This window comes from Rhinolophus sinicus, chromosome 15 (genome assembly GCF_057876585.1).
Source record: "Rhinolophus sinicus isolate RSI-liver-muscle chromosome 15, RSI-T2T, whole genome shotgun sequence".
In the NCBI taxonomy this organism is placed as follows: Eukaryota; Metazoa; Chordata; class Mammalia; order Chiroptera; family Rhinolophidae; genus Rhinolophus; species Rhinolophus sinicus.
Window position 1 is genome coordinate 133194571 of NC_142515.1, and position 12885 is coordinate 133207455.

The following is a 12885-nucleotide window of genomic DNA, read 5'->3' on the forward strand; positions in this document are numbered from 1 at the left end:
ACACTGACCCACCGCTGTTACCGAGAAGGAAGAATTGCAGGGGCAGAGCGCAGGCAGGGAACGCCATGATTTCCATACAGATTGTAACTTAACTTAATCATAGGATCCCAGGACCATCTGTGTCGCAACCCTGAGCAGGCAACCCTGAGCAGGCGCCCCTGGCCTGGGCAAGGCTCCACAGCCAGGTGTGGCCGCAGGCGCGAGGCTGGGGGCGCCACGAGGTGTCACCAGCAGGGTTGTGACTGGGAAAGAACTACACTCGCTCAGCACAGGAGCGGTAGCGTCTCCTGCTGACCTCTCCTTGACGAAGGCTTTTAAGAGCCACGAACAGAATTCCGTGAAGACACACCTACTGCCAGTAATTCTCCCCTTGTGCAGCTGTAAACAGTGATGTTTTCTTAATGATATCTTATTAATTTTTATTACACGGCTGAGTACATTTGATGAGTAAAGAGGGAATGGAATTATTGTGTATGCCTCTTACGGAAAGGGCTACTTCTTTTTCTTTGAATCAGCGCTTAGTTTAATCCCTTAGTTATTAAACAACTCTTTTCAGGGTACACCCTCCTGGTGTCTATTACTTTTACTTATGAAGACGTTTGTACAAATCTTTCCAGTGTGTCTCCACTTTCTTCATCCTCCACATGCTGTCACAGAGGATGCAGGTGAGCTGCACACGTAAGAAACTATCTCACTCCCTCGCAGTTTGTCCTCCTGTGTGGCCAGAGCAAGGCCTCTCTGCGGGGTGTCCTTAGCATGTTGCTCCTGGATGGGAAAAGGAATAACTGTCTCTCTGTGCCGACCAGACAGCGGGTCTTACAGTCACCGGCCAGGGTGAAAAGGCGGTCAGAGAGCGGCCATTCCAGCAAGTCTGTTAAAACTCCAGGCTCTATGAAAACACAGCCCAGCATATCGCCCAGACGGGGATGCCAGCTGCCAGCTCCTTCGCAGCCAGCAGACGAAGCCATGTCTGCTCTAGTGTTAATCGCTTAAATAATATTATTTTTCCTGCCTACTGTTGCCACATGCAGAAATCACCCAATATGCCAGCCGGCTCTTGCCACTCTGCTTCTTGCCACATAACTTCTGTGTTAAGCACGTCAAATGGAGCACCATGAAGCTGCTGGTTTACAGGCTCACTTACAATGTTTTCACTCTTACATCCGATGCCCGTGTCCCTGCCCTTTCCTGGCACACAGCGGCCTGTCTGCTTTCCCACACTCACGCACTCACGCGTGATGTCTACACGACTGTGAACACCTGCAAATACACGTGCACCAGGCACAACACCAGTCCCGTCTATTGTCATCTCTACATTTTTTCTAGTTTTACCTGTTTCAGTTCAAGCCAGACATTTCACTTAGATATTCTGGTCAAAAGCCAGGCAACTGTAGTCTCTGGGTTATTCTTTTCCTCTGTGTCATCCCTCCCCTCGACTACATGCTTATTGGACCTCTTTGGGGTTGGGGGGTCCTCATCCCTCCAACAAGCAGTTCTCAGAACACCAGCTGGGTGGCCAAGAAGTCAACTCACTTCTGACACTACCCACCCACAGACAGCACCAGACCCCACGGGTTAAGGGTCCGGTCTGACCAGACCGCTCCTCACCCCCAAACACACACTTTGGACTCCAGCCACCAGCCCAGGCTCTTACCTGTGTTTCTGACCACCTGGGTACACGTGGGAGGTTCCAACGACCCCTCCCACTCAGATGCTAATCCCAAGTCCAGAGTGTCACCTGCACTCTTGTCCCACTGACTGTCAATCAGGGTCCCCACGTCCCCCTCCTTGGGCTCCCTTCACTTCCTAGAGCAGCTCATGGAACTCAGAGAAAACATCACCTACGGTCACCGGCTTATTGTGAAAGGATGTAACTCAGGACAGCCAGATGGAAGAGACCGGTACATTGGACCAGGTGTGTGGGAAGGGGCACGTGGCCTCAGTGCCCTCTCCAGACACCACTCTCCCATCTCCACACGGTCACCAACCTGGAACCCCCCGGAACCCGTCCTTTTGGGTTTCTCTGGCGGCTTCATCACACAGGCAGCCCTGATGAACTTAGATGGTGACTCATTCAGCCTCCAGCCCCCCCCCCCCACCCGCCGGAGCTCAGGGTTGGGAGGGAAAGTCCCAACCCTTTAATCACGTGGTGGGTTCCCCTGGCATCCAGCCCCCATCCTTACCTGTGTCCAAAAGTCACCTCATTCACAGGACCAAAGGCAGTTTTACCACTCTCTCTTTGGGGAAACTGCCAGAAATGGGACAAAGACCAAGTATATATTCTTATTACAAATCATAGTATCAGAGCACCCTTCCAAAAACATCACTGCATCACGCTGTCTTCTGCAATTTTTCTAGATGCTTTTTCATCGTCACTTTAATTCTGCGCCTCAGGACTGCCCTTTCCCCTTTGCATCCCAGCCCCAAGAAAGCCCACAGGAATTTTGTCCAGGGGGGCTAGTTCAGGGTCATTAAACCAGGGCCCGGGTCTCCAGTCCCTTCTGTAGACTGCTTTTGTACAGCCCATGAGCCAGAAAAGATATTCACATTTTTAAATGACTGGAAAGAATAACAGAAAAATAACAGTTCATGACATGTGAAAATTATATGAAATTCTAATTTCAATGTCCCCAAATGCAGGCCCACCCACGTGTTTGTCAGACAGACATCAGCAGAGTTGAGATGCTGTGACAGGGACCCGATGGTCTTCAAAGCCTGGAACGTTAGTGACCACTTACAGGAAAAGGTTCCCTGCCAATCAGACCCCCGAGTGTTACAAAGATATAAGTGTTGTTCACAGAGGCTAAAGAACCCTCCCAAGGTCACGGGGACTGATTGGTGAGCAGAAGTAGCCTGTGGTCCTTCATTGACTAACCGGCCCCTCCCACTCTGTCATAGGCCACCGCCACCGTCTCCCTGGCAAGTACGCAGTTAACCCCAAAGCTGCAAAGCTCGCAGATGCAGCCTCTCCTGAGCTCGCCTACATTTCCAACGCGAGTCAGTCACAAGGACACTCGCAGGAGATGACATTGAGATGAGCACAGAAACAAGGATGGTCACACAGCAAACAGCGCTGGTGACAACTCTTACCACGAGCAAAGGTACATTCCTCAGGGGAGAGGTAAGAGTCCCGTGAGCCTGAGGGTCCCCACTGCCTTCAGCGATAAATAACCCTCGTGGCAAAGGGAGCCTGGGGAGCCTGTCCTGAACCCCTTCCCTGCAATCTGGCTCCACACCCCAGAACTATCCTCCTGCATCAGACACTCAGAGAACACATTTTCCTGTCACTTAAAATCATCTTTAACTTTGATAATTTATTGAAAGGAGATATATTTAAGTTAAATTTAATGATTGGATACTACATACTACTTTAATTTCAGTAAAGTGAGAACAAGAATGTTAAGGTAAAAGTTCATAGTGATTTTAGTAAGCAGAAGCTGTTCATTCATTCACTCATTCATTCATTCATTCGTAGATTTACTTATTTCCTATTTCCTAGTAGACAGACACTAGGGCAGGCACAGGAGCTTTAACAAATGGCGAGAATGATACAATGACTTTTCTGGTAACTCTCAGCCAAGGAAACACCGACCACAGACCTGTAGCTGGTCCCACATGGGGGCCTAGCCACGCCCACGCAGCTGTGGGGGAAGAGCCCCCCCCCCCATGTGGAGTCTTCATCCCGTTACGGCGTGGCCACCTGCTCCTGCAGGCACCCGACGCTCTGAAAACACCACAACTGCCTGCAAGAGCTGCATTACTGCCCCAGTTTTAAGGATAAGGTGTTAGGGACGCCAGAGGCAGCTCAACCAGCCTGGCCTCATCCAGAACCCAGATCTTCCTGGCTGGATCTCCCGAGGACAGAGTCCAGACTTCAGGCAGGAGGCATCAATAAGTTACTCAAGGAGCTGAAGCTGGAGGATGAGAAAATAAAAGCAAAATTGAGGAGCAGCGATGTGAGCGGCACAGAGCAGAAGCAGAGGGTAAAGGGGTGGCTGAGAGCCGACATGGAGGGGCCTCGGCTTGGATGGTGACAGCCCCCAAAGCGTCACCTTAACCATGCAATTACTGTGCACCATGACCTATGTTGGCCACTCTACATGGATGCTCTCACTTGGTCCTCAGGACACACGTATGAGGTCTGTGGAGTTCTCTGTCGAGAGGACCCAGCCCAGGTCACACTGCCCATCAACAGACAAGTTAAAGTTCAAACCCACACTTTCCTGACACCACAAGCCCTGAAATCGTATCAGTGCTGCCATGGTGAGATGAGAGCAGAAAGGGCACATGTAAGCAGTATTGTGAAGCGTCACATGGTGATAAAAGAGGTGAAGAGAATGTGCGTAAGAGATTAGGCCAGGACCTGCCCGTATGTACAGGGACCCGCCTGAGACCAGGAGCTGGGACCTAACACAGGACACCCGCCTCCCGCGGGCACTTCACGCCACGGCCACGGCCACCGGCCAGCACTTCCTGCCTGCTCGCCCCATGCTGCTTTCAGTCAACCGCTGCTTGGCCCCGTCTGTCAGCACTGCCCTCCCTCTGACACCCCTCTCCTGAGTGCTGTGGACCCCCTGGCCATGACAGCATAACTGTCTGGGGACAGTGTGGTGAGTTTGTGTCTCTCTCCCAGAGTGATGCTGCCGTTCCAGAAACTACAGATGTTAGCAGTTTCTTGACAAGGCCACGGCAGACTGATGCCTGCAGCCCTATTTCACCCCTTCTCCCACCTCCCTGTCCAAACGCTCTGAATCAGTTCCGTGATCAGCAGTGCCCGTACATCGCTGGTCTCCCCTCGAAGCGCCTGCAGCAACTCTGCCCTGATTGAGCTGTGCCTTCCTTCCGAGGACGGCCTCCCTGGCCGCCTCCTCCAGCACAGACTCCTCTCACTGTTCCACCCGCCCAACCCCTCACCGCAGACCTCATTCCCCGGCCAACAGCCTTGCTTTCTACAGCTCCACTCCGCTCCACGGTTTCATTGAGTTCAAAATCCAGGTGGAACACACATGTCCGACATGCTGGTCGTGCATTGTGTGACCTCCTATTTTAAATGACCTTGACCGCCATCTCCATCTTAGCAAATCAGCACCATTGTTAAACGCCAGATGCTCCTTCTCTAGAAACTACAGAATCTCATGGCAACCATTTCCTTTGCCATGACCCTCTTTCACTTTTCCATCTCATTTGAAATGTGCAATCATCACAGTAAGTCTTCGGCTTTGCTGAGGACCAGCGGCTCTCCAAGGTGGTTTACTGGTTACCAAAGCGGTGCCCCAAGTTCATTTTCCTCCTGGCCCAGACTGGATCAGATGGCCCATCACTACAGTCACGCATTACAAAAACCGCTTTGCAAATACACCCCATTTCTCCCCACTCCCTTCCCCCCTCTGGCGACTGTCTGACAAAGTCAAACTGTTAAGAAACATTCACCTTCTAACGTGAAGGCAGAGAACTGTGGCCGGACAGAATCCCACAGGTGTGCTGAGTGGTCCTGACTTACAGGGATCACAGGCGTTAAGTGGACATGCTACGTGGGCGCCATGTTGCACTGAGGAAATGCAAACCAGCAGAGAGGGACTTTCTCATTCCCTCCCAAACAAATCTACCAAATGGCCTTAATCTGCAATCGTCTGTAACTTTTCTGCAGAGCATTTTCTGTACTAATCCAGCAGAGATGTTCTTGAATTTTTCTACAGTGCTTCAAAAACTGTGAAATCATGCCAAACACTAGGAGGCAGGCCTACACGTTCTGAAACCTCACACCAGTATGTGGTTCCAGACAAGCCCGATGCCTGGAATGAGAGGCCCCTGCAGCTGTGTGCGGCCAGGTGACTAACCGTGTTCCGTGAAATGTAAATGCGGGGTAGCATTTCCCGCAAGTCCCCACTTTGTTTTTCTTCTTTTCAGTCTTAGTTTTTGGCTGCCCTACATGTGACACCAGGAGCTTTGGGGCATGTCGTGGACCATGAAGGGACCTTGGAAAGACACATGCACTGAGCACGGGAGACGAGAGAGAAGCGTGGGCCCCGATGACCCTGTGGCATCCTGCTGCTGCCTGGACCCAGACTGGCCGCACGGAGACGAAAATGAGCTTCCACTGGTTCAAGCCTCTGCTTTATTTTGTTGGTTGGTTGTTTGGGTTTTACTTTTTCTGTTACGTGAAGCAGAACAAAATTTATAAATGATGCTGTTTGGCTGGTAAAATCAAGGACATGCAACACAAGGTTGATACTTATCTGGTAACATGAGATAATCACATAATATGACTTGTTATGCAAATAAACCATTAGTTTCCTTTGCAATTCCCTGATCAAAAATAAGAAAATAAACCCCCAAACTGGCAATTCTCCTGCTTCTTGCCTTTCTTTCCTGTCCCACGCTGCCCGCCTGGACCCCTCTCCTCTACTTTGGCTTCTGGTGCAGCTGCTACTTTCCCTGCCAGTGGGAGCTGGTGGCTCTCGGCCTGGCCGACAGTGCTGTTCAGCACGTGGCCATTTCATGTGGGTGTAGCTTCCACAGGACTCCCAGGTCTCCCAGTGGACTCTTTTTCAGGACTGTGATGAACCTGGGGCATGGTGCCAGGACAGCTTTTGGGGTCTCTGGGCTTTTCACGATTCTGCTCAGGTCTGTACTGGGCATCTTCTGACCGGAAGGTTGTGGTGACTCTTGAGGGAGGCAGCTTTATGCCAAGTCCAAACAGATCACCTAACTTGCGGAAAGTGCTGCGGGTCTGATACAGAAACGCCCCCGTGCCCACCAGGAGCAAGTTCCAAAAGGTCCATTTTGCTCATGCAAAGCAGTGACCCCAGGGCTGCTTCCAAAGCTTTGGTGATGTGGTGCCCTCAGTACAGGCGACGCAAGGTCCCGCTGGGTACGAGGGCAGTTCTTGCAGCTCTCACCACCAAGAGGTTACACCTTTCAGATGTCATTCCAGGCTAAACAGCCTCTTTGGGCTTCTTATAGCCTTAAACTTTATCTTCAGCCACCAAAGGAAGCTCAGGAACTTCCGCGACCCGATGACCTTTAGACGTGCCCAGGAAGCCGAGGCAGGGCAAGTAGTGTATTCCCTCTGCCGTGCCGACGCGCCAGGCTGTAGTTGGTGCAGACCTGTGGCCCCACGACACACACGTCCAGGAGCACCCCGGCCAGAACGCTGTGTGCCGCCACCTGGAACCCTGGGACCCCCAGCCACGGCCCTGCCAGGACCCAGGCTCAGCGCCCGACCTGCCCACTCGCTGACAGCATAGGTCACGTGGACAAAGTGCCGTATCTGTCGGATGGGAGCCTGGGACACAGCAGCCGAGGGGCATTTCTGCCAGGGTTCCCCTTCCTGAGGACGCCGACATCAGTGACAGGCACGGTCACGCAGGAGAGGAGCAGGCCACACTCCTCTCTCCCCTGTGGCCCCTCCCACCCAGGAAAAAGAAAAGCCACACCTCACATCAACATGATGGCACCTCATTTTGAGGTTTGCTTCTTCTCGGAATTTAAAATCCAGTGAAAGCAAGCCTTTTCTTTTCTTTTGTAATAAATCTTGTATAGGAAAATGGAAAAAAGGCGTCAATGAACATACAATATTTCAGTCCAAACAATTTATCATTTGGGGAAGCAGGTGAGGAAGCTCTGGGATACAGGAAGCACACTGACACCCACTTTGTCACTCGTCTGAGTGTTTCTAATCACGCAGAATGAGCAAAACAATAAACACAAAAAATGAAAAACAGCGATTGGAAGGGTGACCTGCAACTGGTTTCAATGTGTGTTGGTAAGTATCCCTTTTCCGGGAGGAATGATGCTCCATCCTTGAGATATTTACATCATTTACTGAACTGGAATCTTTCTTGAGGAAATTGTTCATTTCTGTAACCTCGAAAAGAATTCCATTGCAAAGAAAAAAGCCCAATGTTGCAGATTTTTAAAAGCACCTGTGTGCTTTTCTCTACCAGTTTAGTAGCCTTTGTTGTGATTTAGCAGCATTGATGCAAAGTAGCTGAAACAGACAGCGAGTCCCATGGAAGCAACATCGGGTAAGCCATTCGAGCTTGTTATGAATTGTTAATGGTCTTCTGATCCTTAAACCAGATGCCTAAACTGAATAGACCACTATCAGCAGACATGCAAATTACATGAGCGCCGTGGTGCCCAACCACACGTGGGCCGCTGACCACTCCGCTGCTTTCCTCAGTGTCCCTGAGAACCCGCAGTTTTCCGCATACTCTAAAAGAGGTAGTGTCAAAATATGTGTCCTATGACAAGTAATCAGAACTTATTATCTCAAAATGAACACAATTTTCCTGAGGCTTTGTCTCAGGAAATTAGCCAGAGATGGCATTTTATGTATTCTCTTTACATAGATGAGCACGGGGAAAAACACATCATTCTATTTTATGTCTGATGACAAGACATCAAGCATCTTCCATTCCAGTGCTTTCCATGATGTGCGCATTTCATATCTAAGAGCAATGGGACAATGCACCCCTTCCTCTAAGCACCCAGCACTCTACCTTGTGTATGTGCCGCGTCCTCACTGCGTGCTGTCCCAATGTCCACGTGCCTGACGAAGCCTGCCCCTCCGCCACAGCCGTCCTCTCCTGGGAGGCCTGCCCTGATCTGCAGACAGAAACGACGCTCCCTTGTCTGACTGAATGATGCTTTTGGCACTGCTCCCACACGTCCCATTCTGTCTGTGACGTAAGCAGCATCCCAGAGCTCACGGTCACCTGAGTAAACGAAAGAACAACTCAAAATGAAACCCAGCAGGTGAAATGCAAGGTACTTCAATTAGAACAAGAAGAACAAGAAGCATTTATAATCATTCACTTGTAATAATTATGAGATAGACAATATGATGGGAAGTAGCCAGGCTGTCACGCCTGGTTGTGACTTTATCTTATAATCGAAGAAGACGATTAAGAAATGGCCATTCTGGGAAGGTGGCCCAAGGTACAAAGTCCCAGTTATAAAATCCTTAGTCCTGGGGACAGAATGAAAGCATGGCAGCTGCAGTCAACCGTTCTGCACTGTATACTTCAAAGTCACTGAGAGAGGAGGTCTCAAAGCTCTCATCACAAGAAAACAGAAATTTGTGACTATGTGTGGAGGTGGATGGTAACTAGACTACCCTGGTGATCCTTTCTGAATATGTGTAAATATCAAACCATTATGGTCATCAGCTGAAGTGTAATGTTACATGTCAGCTATATCGCAATTAAAACCAAACACCCATGATGGGAGCTGGAACCTTTGAGGACAAAGGGAGCGTAAAAGGACTCTCCTGTCCTAAGATGTGAGCGGTCTTGTGCAACCAATGACGATGTCTCCACTGAATGTAGAGGAATGAAGCATTTCCCTGAGAATGGAGCTTTGAAACACGGTGACCATTTGTTAGTGGTGGAAACCCTGGTGTCTTCTTACACAGAAACGCGTAGTACGTACAGAACCCTGTTTCTCGGAAGCCTTTAGATGATTTCTGCCTGAGGGGAGGGGAGAAGAAGGACCCCGGACGGTGAACTTCGCAGGTGCAGTCATGTCAACTCGTGGGTTCTACTGACCCTTCCCACGCCTCCGACCAGCATCACCGAACCTGACAAGGACAGTCACACCTTCTATAACTGAAAGCCAGGAAAAGACAGTGTCACCGTAGTTGTTTGGGTAACTGAGGGTAAAGCAGAGTCTTCGTTCTGGAGGCGGCTCTCTTCATCATTGACACTTTTTCTAAAACCTACCGGCGGAATTTGTCTCACCGAGTATGGCACTGGAGAGAGTTTCCTTGTCACTGCAGCCTCAGGGGCTGGCGGTGCGTCGGGCTGCTTAATTCTAGTTTGGAGTCCTGCATTTGGTTCTCCCTACCCGGAGAGGTTGGAGGCTGCGTGACCATCTCATGGGGCTTCCCTCCCATTACCTCTCCTTCCATCGCTGCCTGCCACACACTCTTCGACAGAAATCCGTAAAGCGAGAGGTGCTGCAGGAGGCCAGGGGGTGTCCTCCAGTCGGAGGTGCCGTCTGCAAATGGGGTCCTGTTGACCCGCCTCAGTGGCGAGTGTGAGCAGGCGCGAACCTGCTGACAGGCACAGCCTCTCACTCAGTGAGGGGACACTGAGCCAACAGAGGCGAATTCAAAGCGCTGCCTGACTGCCTGCACGCCGGGCCCTTCAGGGTCACCTGTGTCCTCCTGGGCTTAGGCAACTGTTTTAGGACAGTGAGCCTCTAAGCCATGAAACTAGAAGTGGCCAATCTGCAGAGGAAAACCCGGATTGAACCTAAAACAGTGCATCACATTTGAAAACTTCTGTATCTGTTTCACTTTTATTTCTTGGCATACTTGTGTAAATTAAACCTTGGCTGGAATGTGATCATTTTATTGCAACATTATTATTATTATTATTATTATTATTTTTATTTATTTTTTAAATTTTATTTTACTGTAGGTGATTTCAGTCGGTAGTGGGCCTCTTCGTCTTGCCTGTCTGCTGTGCAGGGAGTCCTTTGTGGAGTTTTTGTTGTTCGATTCTTTGTAAATTCCAGGGGAGCTTTACAGAGGCTCACCTCACACCGCCATTTTTCCGGAGATTCTGCAAAATATTATTTTGATCACGACATCTGACTCCTCTTGTCAGTCTCGTTCTCTCTCAAACATCACAAAGGATTTGCAAATTGCTCTCATCTCCCCATTTGCAACTCACAACCTGAAATGCGGTAGGAAAATAGAACTCTGCGGAACTGGCAGCCAATTCAGCGTGCAGTCGTCATCCATCGTTCAAGGGCAGCTGCCAAAGGTGGGCGTGAGAGCATCTGAGGAAGTGGCCGCCATCGTTGACCTTGCCTGGGCCAAAGGTGTCAGCCTTCATGGACACACATAGTTCCCATGTCTGAAAATTGTCCTGGAACGAGTCAGTTTCAAAATTGTGGGGTTAGACTCTACTCCAGCTTTGATTTTACCTATGAGAAAATGCGGGGAATGACTTTGTAAGAGAGTGGTGAGTAATTAGCAAGGTGAGATTTTAGGGCATCTTAGAAAGCTGGGAAGTCCCCTCACATGATCACAACACCTTCCCCGTGACAGATTTTAGGAGTCCACAGGAATAACACACCTTTTCTGGGGTGGTCTACTCACTCATGCTAACGCGACCCAAGCACCTGCCATTATGTAGCCACCATGCCCGCCAGGAAAACCACAATTTTGACAAAACACGATTCCTGCATGACAAGGGATGTGGACAAACAGGAGACAGAAACCAGGCCGTCAGAGCTCCCTGAGGTGGAGTGACCACACAGACAGGGTGCCGAGAAGCCTTCCAGACACAGCCAAGGCCCCAGAGGAAACGGGGACTGTGGGTACACAGTCCGTTCTTGGGAGACAAGAAGTGAATGATCTGTGATGGGCGGAAGCGACTGTATGTAAATGATGCTTTCAAGAAATTTGCTTAAGCAAACCAAAACCAAAACCAAGAGAAAAGAAAAAAGAATTTGTGCTATGCTGATGCATGTCAAGGAGGGAGTCCCGCCCCTGATGCGGGTTTACAGGCTCTGTGAAAGAGCCCAACAGAGAAGGAGGGAATGCACAGCACGGAGTGCTTTGGGGATGGGGCGCGTTCCTTCCATCCAGGTTACTGGCTCCTCTTTGTGTAGAGGAGACAATAACGTAATGCGGGTAAGCAGCACACACCTGACCCCCAGGTGCAAAACAGGAAGCCGGGCCAGGAAGAGATAAGAGCAGGGGGTGGAGGGCTGCACTGGGACTTGTGGGAGTCAGAAGAGGGAGACAAGAAATGGGAGAAGCAGCTGAGCAAGGATGCTGACTCTTTACTTGTGTCAAAGCACCAGCTGAGATTCGAGAGCGTGCTTTTAGTACCAGCCGTCGTGGGGCTGTGCCCTTCCTGCTCCACAGCAGTGTGGGGCTCATGGGTGAAGGACATCAGCAGGTGTGTGGAGAAGAAACAGTGGGGTGAAGGTCTTGGGAGGGCTGAGGAAGACGTGTGGGGAGTGACAGCATCACATGTCCAAAGCATAGAGAAAAAAGCCAGTACACGGGGAGACGGGGCCGAAGGTCTCAAAACAGTCAAAGACCGAGGATTCCTGGGAGCAGGAGACTGTGGAAGCCAGAGGGAAGGGGCAGATGAGGGAAGGGGTTGCTGGGTATCAAAATTCCTGGGCTGGGAACTGTCCCATGCACACCCAGCGTGCTGCCTTGGGAGAGTACATGGAACCACAGCAGCAGTGACAATGACCGCATGTGACAGTCACATCCATGTGACCAGGGGTCGGTTAGGCCCTCCACTTGCCTATAGAGACTTCCAGAAGAATGGAGGCAAATGACAGGGGAAGAAGAGTGTAAGCTGTGGGCCAAACCCTCAGTGAATATGGAAGACGATTCACCAGAAACGTCTGATGCTGGCGGCTTTGGGCACCAGAAACAAGAGGCTGGAGGGGTTTTCTTGCCTGAAGAGAGAAGAACGGGGTCTGTGACGTGAGAAGGGGAGACTGCTGCTGGGGTCGGAGACCCGGAGAGGCCAGGCGTGTGGCAGCCAGCCCGGTGCCGCTGCAGCTTGGACTAGAAACGGACAGAGAACGTACCATGTGCTCCGCCTGGGCCTCACATATGTGCTCAGAGTCCGGCAGGAAACCAGCAGACACTGCCGGCGCCCTTTCAAGTGTCCTCCTGTGGACAGGAAGTGGGCACGCCTCTGCCTCATGTCTCTCAGCTGGAGCCCGCTGGCATCTGTGCTCCCCAGACCCCTTGGGAGAAGCGGCTGGGCCTGTGCGCTGTGTCTCAGCAGCTCGGACACAGCTGAGGAAACAACAGGCTGTTAATAAATGCCGGTGCCCGCCTGGCACCGCAGGGGCCCACACAAGCCTGTGGGACGGCCGACAGCGCAGGACCGAGCA

General features: G+C 50.9%; 1 long non-coding RNA gene across 1 annotated transcript in view; it reads right to left on the reverse strand.

Moving 5' to 3' along the window:
* LOC141572771 (uncharacterized) overlaps positions 1 to 12885 on the reverse strand; it is a 94931-nt gene that overhangs the window by 8211 nt on the left and 73835 nt on the right. The window contains exon 3 of the long non-coding RNA XR_012498270.2: positions 8505 to 8720. This is a non-coding gene — a long non-coding RNA (uncharacterized LOC141572771). The remainder of the gene's footprint in view (positions 1 to 8504; positions 8721 to 12885) is intronic.